Raw genomic sequence first — 13,739 nt, 5'->3', positions numbered from 1 at the left:
GTGGAAACAGTTGATTTTACGCCACTGGATTTCTATTCGCTGCTTTTCACCGAAGATCTCTATAGATCTATTGTGGACCAAAGCAATATATATGCTGGTCAACACATCGCCGCTAATCCCCAGTCCTTCCTTGCCAGAGATTGGAGACCAATTATGGTCTCCGAATTTAAGATCTTTCTGGGCCTTTCCCTCAGCATGGGCATAAATAAAAAGAGTGAGTTGCGGTCATATTGGTCCACTGACCCAATTTACCATATGCCCGTGTTCTCTGCTTCCACGGCCAGGGCACGATACGAGCAGATTTTGCAGTTCATGCACTTCAATGACAATGAACTCTGTCGTCCTCGTGGAGACCCTGGATACGATCGGCTCTACAAAATTCGGCCCCTCATAAACCACTTCAACCAGCATTTTGCAGACTTGTTTACTCCCCATCAAGTTCTCTGAGTTGATGAGTCCCTGATTACATTTTCTGGCCGCTTGTCATTCAAACAGTACCTTCCCAGCAAGCATGCCAGATACGGGGTCAAGATGTATAAGCTCTGTGACAGGGCCACAGGCTATACATGTAGATTTATGGTTTACAAGGGCAAAGATAGTCACGTAGAGCTGACAAACTGCCCTGACTACATAGGAAACGCTGGCACGATTGTGTGGGACTTGATGTCACCCTTATTTGGAAAGGGGTACCACTTGTACGTGGACAATTATTACACGAGTGTGCCACTTTTTAGTCACCTTTTTGATCAACAGATTGGAGCATGTGGCACCGTGCGACCTAATCGCTGGGGCTTTCCCCAGCGGCTTGTAGATTCCCATCTTAGGCCGGGGGAGAGAGCCTGCTTGCAGTGTAATAACTTGCTCGCTATGAAGTGGAGGGATAATAAGAATGTTTTCATTCTTACCTCCCTTCATGCAGACACGATGGTCCAAATTACTACGGTGAATGGTGTTGTGGAGAAACCCCTCTGTGTCCACGAATATAACCAAAATATGGGAGGGGTGGACCTCAACGACCAGTTGTTGGTGCCGTACCTAGTTGCCCGTAAGGCCAGACGCAGGTACAAAAAAGTGTCTGTTTATTTATTTCAATTGGCTTTGCTGAACGCTCATGTGCTATACAGAGCTTCAGGACGGACTGGATCCTTCCTTAAATTCCAGGGAGATCGTCAGAGCCCTTCTGTTTCCAGACAGTGCTCCACCTCACCTTCCCCAACCAAATGCAGTAAGCCGGCTGCATGAGAGGCATTTTCCTTATGTCCTCTCGAGTACCCCTACCCAACAAGCCCCCCAAAGAAGATGTCATGTCTGTAGCAAACGCGGATTTAGGCGTGACACCCGGTATTATTGTCCCTCCTGTCCTGACAATCCTGGTCTATGCATTGGTGAATGTTTTGAACGCTACCATACACTAGTTGAGTTTTAGCGTAGGGTACAGCATTGCACAGACTAGGACACACTTTCATAGGGTCTCCCAAGATGCCATCGCATTTTGAGAGACCCAAACCTGGTACAAGTTACAAAAGTTAAAGTTACTAAAAAAAGTGTGAGCAATATATCATTTAGTAACAACTTTTTGTAATTTTTTTTTTTTTTTGTCATTATTCAATCACTTGGGACAAAAAAAATAATATTCAATGGGCTCAACATGCCTCTCAGCAATTTCCTTGGGGTGTCTACTTTCCAAAATGGGGTCATTTGGGGGGGGTTTGTACTGCTCTGCCATTTTAGCACCTCAAGAAATGACATAGGCAATCATAAACTAAAAGCTGTGTAAATTCCAGAAAATGTACCGTAGTTTGTAGACACTATAACTCTTGCGCAAACCAATAAATATACGCTTATTGACATTTTTTTTTACCAAAGACATGTGGCCAAATACATTTTGGCCTAAATGTATGACTAAAATTGAGTTTATTGGATTTTTTTTATAACAAAAAGTAGAAAATATAATTTTTTTTCAAAACTTTCGATCTTTTTCCGTTTATAGCGCAAAAAATAAAAACGGCAGAGGTGATCAAATACCATCAAAAAAAAGCTATATTTGTGGGAAGAAAAGGATGCAAATTCCGTTTGGGTACAGCATTGCATGACCGCGCAATTAGCAGTTAAAGCGACGTAGTGCCAAATTGTAAAAAGTGCTCTGGTCAGGAAGGGGGTAAATCCTTCCGGGGCTGAAGTGGTTAACTTAGAGGTATACTGACTTTTGTTGCCAGTGGTTTAGACAGTAGTGGCTGTGTTTTGAGTTATTTTGAGGGGACAGCAAATTTACACTGTTATACAAGCTGTACACTCACTACTTTACATTGTAGCAAAGTTTTGTTTCTTCAGTGTTGTCACATGAAAAGATATAGTGAAATATTTACAAAAAATGTGAGGGAAGTGCTCACTTTTGTGAGATACTGTACCTTGCTTACAAGTGTTTTCCAGCCAGTCATATGTGGGATCCTTCCTCTTCTTGTTTTGCATCAGCAGTGGGTGATCCTTACTGCTGTACAGAACAGCGTTCATGCAGTGATGCGTGAGTGCTATTCTGACCAGCAGTATTGTGAGGCCAGTGTGATAATACTCCCCAGGCAATTTCATTTTTTGCTTCAAAAATACAAAAAAATGGAGTTGTACTTTAAATCATTTATCCAGATAATTACAACTCCCTTTAGGTGGTTGTAAACCCCATTCATGGAATTTGACCTAAGCACATATATCTGCAGTGTTTACTTGTCTCTCTCCAAAGCTCCAAGTGCCGTGTCTTTCTGCTGCTCCATTCCTCTCTTATCAGCAGAGTCACTTCTGACAAGTTCTCCAAAACATGAGATAACAGCAGCTGAAAATTTGTGTCGGGGAGGGAGCTTAGAGGGAAATTAGCAGGGAACGTGTCTAATGAGACTACAGCTCTGCATGTTCCTTCGTTCCTCTGCCTATGTGGAGGGGGGGATGTGTGCCTTTTCTCGAATCAGCTCTCAAACAGTGTAAGCCCAGACTCCACATCCACTGCTGGAACAGGAAGAAAGATTTCTAACACTATCTGCACTTTTCAAAGAGTGTAGAAAGGGAAAGACAGCAGATATACCTGTAAAACGTATGTAGGGAGATTTGTTTCATTTCTGTGTATCATCTGAGGCTGTTCACTTCATTGGGTATAGGAGAGAGTTTACAACCACTTTAAGTATGCTTCTGTCAGTCTTGTATTTTTATTACAACATTATAGCAGAGAGGCTCTTTTTGTCTTTAAACTTTGATATTTTAGTATACTACCTAGCTTGTATATGATGACATGACCTAAATTACCTTTTGATAAAGCACCAATGTCAGTGCATTCGTCAACTACTTTTTATTTATTATTTTTAATGCAGTGTAAGACAATTTTCCAACATCACAGATGATCAAACTTTCTAGCACAAAATGAAAAATAGCTTGAAATCTTGCCATAAATAAAAGATTTAATGATACTATTGATGAATATTAGAGAAAAGCATGAACTTGTTTCATGGCAGTAAATTACATAGAGTTTTTCATTATAAAGATGCACCTTTAAAAAGCCTCTGAAATTATAATTTAAGCTGCAACCTATACATCAGAATATAGCAAGAAGCAAATAATATCAACATTGGATATCAGTGCATCTTTAATACTGAACAGTACCTCCATTCTGTCAAGACAGCAAACAGGAATGATTAGCTTAGCTGTAAGTTATATCAAAAGCATGAAATTGTCATTTATAGATTACAGTAAGTGAAGGCACAGCCTCCTATTACTCAAACAAACTTTAAACTTTCAACTTGCAGTATCGGTGAAAATAAATTTGGTTGCCTGTTAATCTAAGCTATGGCAAGATACATGGTCAGGGTGGCATATGAATCATGAAAATTCTCCTACAAGAGGAGATACAAGAACACTTGATTTTTTCACTTGTATGAGATGGAGACTGACTTATTATATATAAGCATGTGAATTATTTCTATTCATATAATATAGACACTACATTACTTGATCTATAATACACTTTACGGCTTTCATTAGAGTTTGCTTGAGAAATTACAATAATAGTTGTTTACTGAGTGCCAAAGTATCTATCTGATCTTAGTTATCTGGAGGTGTCTTAAACCTGCAGGTGAAGCTGCACACCACTCCTGAAAAAGTGACATTAAAGGGGTTGTAAAGGTTCGTGTTTTTCACCTTAATGCATCCTATGAATGCTGTGATAAAGGGCGCTCCCAATACAATCATTAAAATGCAAAAAGTAATTTATACAAATAGTATGTATACATTCAAAACCATGTATAAACATGTATTAGTGAATGGCTTCACTTTATACATGTTCACAAATGTCTCAGAAAAAATAATTAATATATTTATGTTTGCTCAAACAAATATATCATGAACAGTTCAAAACAGCTCCAAAATTATTTCTAGATGATTCCACTCCAACACCAATAAAATCCATGTTCCAAATAATATTCGTGACTTTTCACCCAAAGTAACAACAAATGCCTTTACCAGATGGCCCTGGCCAGCAAGTGACCATAAGATATAAAGTACCTCCTCGAATCCTGGAAACCATTCAATGATCTTTTTCCAATCAATTGTTCACATGTATAATGAACTTGGTCGAATGAGCCCAGGAACAGCCAGATCAAATCTTTGTTATCTATCCTCTGCTCCAATCTCCCACATCTGAAAATCAAGCTCCTCGAATCCTGGAAACCATTCAACAATCTTTTTCCAATCAATTGTTCACATGTATGGTGAACTTGGTCGAATGAGCCCAGAAACAGCCAGATCAAATCTTTGTTATCTATCTTCCGCTCCAATCTCCCACATCTGAAAATCAAGCTCCACCAGAAAGAGCCAGGGAAGGCAGATATAGTGTAGTATCTGTATTTGTTTATTGTTAAAAAAAAGTCACTTACAATATTTCCAGCAGGGGAGTGCATCAATATATTGGAAACACCTAGTGCGGTGGAAGTCCATTCAGACAGCGCTATCTGACCAGCGGTGTATGCTATGCATTAGGCAACTCCCCAGCGTAAGTGACGTAGAATGCATGTCAGCCTGAAGCTAGGTCTGACACGCACTCTACGTCACTTCCGCTATTCCTCTATCCCCTATTTTGTAGACGCTATAACTTTTGTGCAAACCAATCAATATACGCTTATTGTGATTTTTTTTTTACCAAAAATATGTGGAAGAATTCATATCTGCTTAAACTGAGAAAAAATTAGCTTTTTTTTAAAAAAAATGGGGATATTTATTATAGCAAAAAGTACAAAATATTGTGTTTCTTTCAAAATTGTCACTCTTTTTTTGTTTATAGCGCAAAAAATAAAAACCACAGAGGTGATCAAATACCACCAAAAGAAAGCTCTATTTATGGGAAAAAAAGGACATCAATATTGTTTGGGTACAATGTTGCACGACCGCGCAATTGTCAGTTAAAGCGATGCAGTGCCGAATCGCAAAAGGCAGTCAAATCTTCCGGGGCTGAAGTGGTTAAATCTACATTGAACGACACAATTGACTTTGTATTTTAGTAGGGGGCATTGTTTTACTTGTTTTATAGTATTTAATTTCAATAAAACAACTTTTTCTATGGTGTCTGAGTTTTTATTTACTATTTTATTTTTTGTTAATAAGCAACAAAGAGTGCTGTGTACCACTTACCAATTTATTTAGGGGAAGGAATGGATATCTGAGGGTTGCCTTGTTCTAAAAGGGGCTTCCAGATTCTGATGAGTCCTCCACAGACCTGCACATCTACCAGGCCACTGATGTGGGGATGGGACTCTTGTCAGCATCAACAAGCAAGTATCCCTCCAAATTTTGAGGGCATGTGGCCTGTTTTGGTTTGGGGGGAAGGGAATGCACAATCTATTTCTGGGCCAGCCAGGCTGCATACCTGGATAAGGGTCTGGTTAGGATTTTATGTGGTACTCTATACTAAAATAGCAAAAATGTGAAACAAGCGCCACCCTAATTAGTAATCTTAGTGAACAAATATATATGTATAACTACATATACCACACGCAGCTGCTGTACACCCTAAAGTGAATTCAGTACACTCTAAAATCAATAATATATATATATATATATATATATATATATTAGGGATTCACCAATGCCACTTTTTTAAGACCGAGTACGAGTACCAATACTTTTTTCAAGTACTCTCCGATACCAATTACCGATACTTATCGCCTAGGAAGAGTAGGTGGGAGGTGGTTTGGGAGCGGGAAGGTTGTTAGGGAGTTGGGTGAGGGCAGGGTAATTGAGTGTGGGGTGAAATAGGGGTTGTGGGGTGGGAGAGTTGGGATGGAAAAGACTGTGATCACTAGGGGAAGATGGTGGGTATGGGAGGGTCATTTGGAGACATGGTAACAGAGGTGGCAGCTGGTGGGCACAGTACAGGGGGTTTGGAGGGCAGGGTCCAGGCACATTACATGCAGAGTGCAGGGTCCAGGCACATTACATGCAGAGTGCAGGGTGCAGGCACATTACATGCAGAGTCCAGGGTCCAGGCACATTACATGCAGAGTGCAGGGTCCAGACACATTACATGCAGAGTGCAAGGTCCAGGCACATTACATGCAGAGTCCAGGGTCCAGGCATATTACATGCAGAGTGCAGGGTCCAGGCACATTACATGCAGAGTCCAGGGTCCAGGCACATTACATACAGAGTCCAGGCACATTACATGCAGAGTGCAGAGTTCAGGCACATTACATGCAGAGTGCAGGGTCCAGGCACATTACATGCAGAGTGCAGGGTCCAGGCACATTACATGCAGAGTCCAGGCACATTACATGCAGAGTGCAGGGTCCAGGCACATTACATGCAGAGTCCAGGGTCCAGGCACATTACATGCAGAGTCCCGGAACATTACATGCAGTGTGCAGGGCTCAGTTTTCCTCCACCACTCCTTTCCACTGTATTCTCATCCACATGATCCCCCATCCACCCCTCCTCAACTCTGACTTGTGCTCACACCTCCTCTACTGCCTTCATCTTCTCTCCCCTCTCTTAAAACCTACATCATGCACATGTCTTACCATTGTTGTACTAATATGAAGTGGCCGGCTCCAGCACAGACATCCCTCACTGCAAGCGCTTCCTCTCTGCAGCCAGATCATCCGGGGGCGTCGGCATCCAGGCATCAGGGTCAGGTCAGAGAAAGTGCAGAATACCTTCCGAGGCCCCCCTCCCGCCCCTGACCGTACTAGCTGGGATGCCGGCATCTCTCTTGTCACTGCACTGCACGCAGGGAGACATGCTATCACAAAGCCCGGATCCTAGCACAGATGTAGCTGACAGGCTGCGACTGATGTGTCCAGTTCACATCACTTCCGGTATCAGATTAGGGTATCGGAGAATTTTTGCGAGTACCGATACTCGTGAAAATGCCTAGTATCAGCACCGATACCGATACCAGTATCGGTATAGATGCAACCCTTATATATATGTATGTGTACCCAAAGACACACGCATACACATGTAATGCAGCACTATTACAGTGACAATTGATACTCCATTATGTGCAAATTATACGTGTAAATACAATAAAATAAGCCATGCAAAAAGTCCATTGAATAAACAAACAAATAAAACTCTTGATAGTTGTACTTCGGTGTTAACCCTCTGTCACCGTGCTTTGCAAAAAAACGCTTATTGCGTGTGCACACCACCACCAACTACTTTATATGCTCATCTCAAGGATGAGTTTAGGTAAACTCAAATAAACTCTTTATTCCCAAAACTTCCCTCCTTTCAGTCAGGAATCGGCTGTTCACTTTCACGATCTCCACTCCACCCAATGTGTATTTCACAGATGGGGAGTTGATCTCTAAGATTTTTTCAGCCTCACTCCTTAGATATGTAGTGCTGGTAGATTTTTCAATCTACCGCTTATAGGTAAATTTAGTGGGTCATATGTTTTGTACATAGTTCAGATTCAGTTTATTGTTAGATTTGGCCTCTGTTCCAGCTTGGCTGTGTTGCGTGTAGTTTCACACTGTGCCTGTGGGTGTCGTTGTCGCCATGGGTCGGTGTTGAAAAGGCAACATGCTGAAGTGTATTAGTGCTCTTCTGCCCCGGACATAACTCGGCGGAGGTGGTCCTCCGAGTTGCACTCTGGGAGAGGGTATTTATGGGACAGACGCCATGTTTAGGGGAGTGTTTTTTTCCACCTCGTGGCCCTCCTGGCCTAGAGGTATGAGTCAGTGAGTTCTACTTCGCTGCCCTCCAGCCTGGAGGGTTGCGCTGCTGCAGCCAGGCAGGTGGTACCCAGAGGCCTGTCTGGGGTCTGCTATCGTTGGGATGGTCCTGTGCTGTCTGTCCTGCGGGAAGAAGCTGGACAATCGGGAAGATCCAGGGGAGGACTCATCTTGGAAGGGACAATGCAAGGCTGGTCTTAAGAAGGGCCTGGTGACTCGATTGGAGGACGTATCCTAAACTACCCTACCGCACAAGTACTGCCAGGTCAGCTTAAAGGTTCTGGTACTGTGTTTGCTGTTCATCAAAACTAATACATCCTGTGGCAGAGGATCGTAGTCTGTGGCAAAGACTGTTTGTTCGTGCTGCGTACCAGCTGCTAGGTTGGTGAGAGAGACCTGCCACAGGATGTATTAGTTTTGATGAACAGCAAACACAGTACCAGAACCTTTAAGCCGACCCGGCAGTACTTGTGCGATAGGGTAGTTTAGGGTACGTCCTCCAATCGAGTCACCAGGCCCTTCTTAAGACCAGCTTTGCATGGTCCCTTCCAAGATGGGTCCTCCCCTGGATCTTCCCGATTGTCCGGCTTCTTCCCGCAGGACAGACAGCACAGGACCATCCCAACGATAGCAGACCCCAGACAGGCCTCTGGGTACCACCTGCCCGGCTGCAGCAGCGCAACCCTCCAGGCCGGAGGGCCGCGAAGTAGAACTCACTGACTCATACCTCTAGGCCAGGAGGGCCATGAGGCAGAAAAAACACTACCTCTGAAACATGGCGTTTGTCCCATAAATACCCTCTCCCAGAATGCAACTCGGAGGACCACCTCAGCCGAGTTATCTCCGGGACAGAAGAGCACTAATACACTTCAGCATGTTGCATTTCCAACAACCCATGGCGACAATGACACCCACAGGCACAGTGTGAAATTACACGCAACGCAGCCAAGCTGGAACAGAGGCCAAATCTGACAATAAACTGAATCTGAACTATGTACAAAACATATGACCCACTAAATTTACCTATAAGCGGTAGATTGAAAAATCTACCAGCGCTACAAAAAGGTTGCTCATTTGTGAGGCTGTTGGAACTCTGTGCAAGTGGAACCAGTCTAAGTGGTGAGTTAAAACCAGAGGGGGGACCTTAAGTGGAGAGTGAACAAGTCTTGCTTTTTGATTGCTGGGTTGCATTTTTGGGGCTTTTCCTTTTAGCTTTTCAATCACCACCTTTCCTGTTACTTTTTAAATAGCTTTTTTTTTTTTTCTTTGGTTCCTTCAGCCGGGATCTGGGGGTCCCCTTGTTAAAGGGGGCTTCCAGATTCCGATAAGCCCCCCGCCCGCAGACCCCCACAACCACCGGCCAGGGTTGTGGGGATGAGGCCCTTGTCCTCATCAACATGGGGACAAGGTGTTTTGGGGGGCTACCCCAAAGCACCCTCCCAATGTTGAGGGCATGTGGCCTGGTACGGTTCAGGGGGGGGGCGCTCTCTCGTCCCCCCTCTTTTCCTGCGGCCTGCCAGGTTGCGTACTCGGATAAGGGTCTGGTATGGAATTTAGGGGGACCCCCACATCATTTTTTTAAACAATTTTGACCGGGGTTCCCCTTAATATCCATACCAGACCTGAAGGGCCTGGTATGGAATTTAGGGGGACTCCCACGTCATTTTTTTTTTTTAATTATGGTTCGGGATTCCCCTGTGGGGAATTCCTAAGCCATTTTTATCAATGAACTTTTATGTGTATTGTCGGACCGGCAATGCAATAGCCGCGAGTAGTTTTAAATGACTTTTTTCCTTTGAAATGTCATTTTGCTGTCTGACTGTTCTAAACACAGGAAACATGCGCCCCTTTACAGGCATACTATAGACACCCCCCAGCTATGAAATTTAAAGGGATATTACACTTTTATTGTTTGACTTAAAGCATTATTAAAATCACTGCTCCTGAAAAAACGGCCGTTTTTAAAACTTTTTTTTGCATTGATCCATGTCCCCTGGGGCAGGACCCAGGTCCCCAAATACTTTTTATGACAATAACTTGCATATAAGCCTTTAAAATTAGCACTTTTGATTATTCATGTTCGTGTCCCATAGACTTTAACGGTGTTCGTGTGTTCGAACAAACTTTTTTCCTGTTTGCATGTTCTAGTGCGAACCGAACAGGGGGGTGTTCGGCTCATCCCTACTACTGATTACCAACAATACAGACCTGATCACAGATGTGGAAATACGGGGCAATTTAGGTAACAGCGATCACAGGTCAATTAGTTTCAGTATAAATCACACAAATAGGAAACATGAAGGGAACACAAAGACACTGAATTTCAAAAGAGCCAACTTCCCTAAACTACAAACCTTGCTAAAAGGCATAAATTGGGATAAAATATTAGGAACAAAGAATACGGAGGAGAGATGGGTTTGCTTTAAGAGTATATTAAATAAGGGCATTAGCCAATGTATCCCATTGGGTAATAAATTTAAAAGAGCGAACAAATGTCCTGGATGGCTTAACTCCAATGTAAAAATGCATATAAAAGCAAAGGAGAAGGCCTTAAAAAAATACAAGGTTGAGGGATCATCCTCAGCATTCAGACTTTATAAAGAATGCAACAAGAAATGTAAGGGTGCAATTAGGACGGCTAAGGTAGAACATGAAAAACACATAGCGGAGGAGAGAAAAAAAATCCCAAGAAATTCTTTAAGTATGTAAACAGTAAAAAATGGAGGACAGACCATATTGGCTCCATAAAGAATGAGGAAGGACATCTGGTTACAAAGGATGGGGAGATGGCGAAGGTATTGAATTTATTCTTCTCCTCAGTCTTCACGAGTGAATTGGGGGGCTTCAGTAACCAAAACTGCAGTGTTTATCCTCATGACACAACACAGGAAGCACCTCCATGGTTAACAGAGGACAGAATTAAAATTAGACTTGAGAAACTTAACATTAATAAATCACCGGGACCAGATGGCTTGCATACGACGGTACTTAGGGAACTCAGTCAAGTGATTGCCAGAGCGTTGTTCCTAATTTTTATAGACAGTCTGCTGACTGGAATGGTACCAGCATGTTGGAAAAAAGCCAATGTAGCACCAATATTTAAAAAGGGCCCAAAATACATCCCTGGGAATTACAGACCAGTTAGCCTAACATCAATAGTATGTAAACTCTTGGAGGGGATGATAAGGGACTATATACAAGATTTTAGTAATCAGAACGGTATCATTAGCAGTAATCAGCATGGATTCATGAAGAATCGTTCTTGCCAAACCAATCTACTAACCTTCTATGAGGAGGTGAGTTGCCATCTAGATAAAGGAAGGCCCATTGATGTGGTGTATCTGGATTTTGCAAAAGCATTTGACACAGTTCCCCATAAACGTTAACTATACAAAGTAAGGTCCATTGGCATGGACCATAGGGTGAGTACATGTATTGAAAACTGGCTACAAGGGCGAGTTCAGAGGGTGGTGATAAATGGGGAGTACTCGGAATAGTCAGGGGTGGGTAGTGGGGTTCCCCAGGGTTCTGTGCTGGGACCAATCCTATTTAATTTGTTCATAAATGACCTGGAGGATGGGATAAACAGTTCAATCTCTGTATTTGCAGATGATACTAATCTAAGCAGGGCAATAACTTCTCCGCAGGATGTAGAAACCTTGCAAAAAGATCTGAACAAATTAATGGGGTGGTAACTACATGGCAGATGAGGTTCAGTGTAGAAAAATGTAAAATAATGCATTTGGGTGGCAAAAATATGAATGCAATCTATACACTGGGGGGAGAACCTCTGGGGGAATCTAGGATGGAAAAGGACCTGGGGGTCCTAGTAGATGATAGGCTCAGCAATGGCATGCAATGCCAAGCTGCTGCTAACAAAGCAAACAGAATATTGGCATGCATTAAAAAGGGGATTAACTCCAGAGATAAAACGATAATTCTCCCACTCTACAAGACTCTGGTCCGGCCGCACCTAGAGTATGCTGTCCAGTTCCGGGCACCAGTCTCCAGGAAGGATGTACTGGAAATGGAGTGAGTACAAAGAAGGGCAACAAAGCTAATAAAGGGTCTGGAGGATCTTAGTTATGAGGAAAGGTTGCAAGCCCTGAACTTATTCTCTCTGGAGAAGAGACGCTTGAGAGGGGATATGATTTCAATATACAAATACCATACTGGTGACCCTACAATAGAAATAAAACTTTTTCGCAGAAGAGAGTTTAACAAGACTCGTGGCCACTCATTAAAATTAGAAGAAAAGAGGTTTAACCTTAAACTACGTAGAGGGTTCTTTACTGTAGGGGCGGCAAGGATGTGGAATTCCCTTCCACAGGCGGTGGTCTCAGCGGGGAGCATCAGTAGCTTCAAGAAACTATTAGATAAGCACCTGATTGACCGCAATATACAGGGATATACAATGTAATACTGACACATAATCACACATAGGTTGGACTTGATAGACTTGTGTCTTTTTTCAACCTCGCCTACTATGTAACTACTACTGCTACTTCTTCCAGTTATATCCCATTAAAGCATTGGAAAAGTACTCAAGTGACTGGTGCCTACATTGTTTGATAGTAAACTCAACAGGAACCCTAGACCCGGAATTGGTGAAATTACAGGTAACAAGGTGACGGTAACAGCCCGCTAAAAATTAGCAGCTTCACCGTGAGTTAGTGCTACATGTGGGGGTGTCGTCCGGGATTATTTGCCGTTACCCTAAGCAGCCCTGAGAAGTATTTCACCAAGAGTTTATGCTAGAAGAGGTTTCTGGACTTTGTCACTTTTTCCAGGAAAAGAAGGGGTTAAATTGCAGGACTTTACTTCTGACTGCGTAGGCTGTGGGTGAGAAGTAAAAGCCCGGGAGCTACGTGATCAGAGGAACAAGTGGGAAGAGCCACATCTACTTGTTGCCGTGTGGGACGCGGTTATGTGTGTCTTGGTGCCAAGGGAGAAGAGAGGCCTTGTGATCGTGTTGAGAGGATCATAGTGCAGCAATGTCTTCTTTCCCATGGGTACCGTCGACTATGGGGTCCAAGATGTTCCCTATGAGTACCGCTGCGGGTGCTATGCTGACCGGAACCCTGCTTACAGATACCAGCATTTGTTTGAAGCCTCAGGGGCGGTTCGTGCTATACACAGTTGGAGATATCGAAGGGCTGGGCATGCTTTGCCACAAGTATGAAGGACTGGCCTTACATCTCCGTCCATTTGTTCGATGTTTGCAGTGCGGAGAATATTTCTTCACAGTGGAGCCACCTACAATGTTGCCCCGTGCTTATCGGATGGACTGGGCTACAGGTATTGCCACAATGGAAGCTGCTACCATTGCTGTTGGAGAAAAACAGGTCGTGGTCTTGCCTAATACAGAGAGCGTTTCCAAGGGAGATGTCGCTGTCACCGCTTCATCAGCGGACATCCCTTTCATTTCTACTTCTACCACACCTATCCCCGTTGCACCTGTCCAAAGGAAGGTGGGATATGTAAAGGCTTCCCGTGGCCGTGGTCGAGGCTTACCCCAGAGACTACCCAAAC

Source organism: Aquarana catesbeiana, linkage group LG02, assembly GCF_042186555.1.
Source record: "Aquarana catesbeiana isolate 2022-GZ linkage group LG02, ASM4218655v1, whole genome shotgun sequence".
Classification (NCBI taxonomy): Eukaryota; Metazoa; Chordata; class Amphibia; order Anura; family Ranidae; genus Aquarana; species Aquarana catesbeiana.
This window is presented reverse-complemented; position numbering follows the sequence as displayed.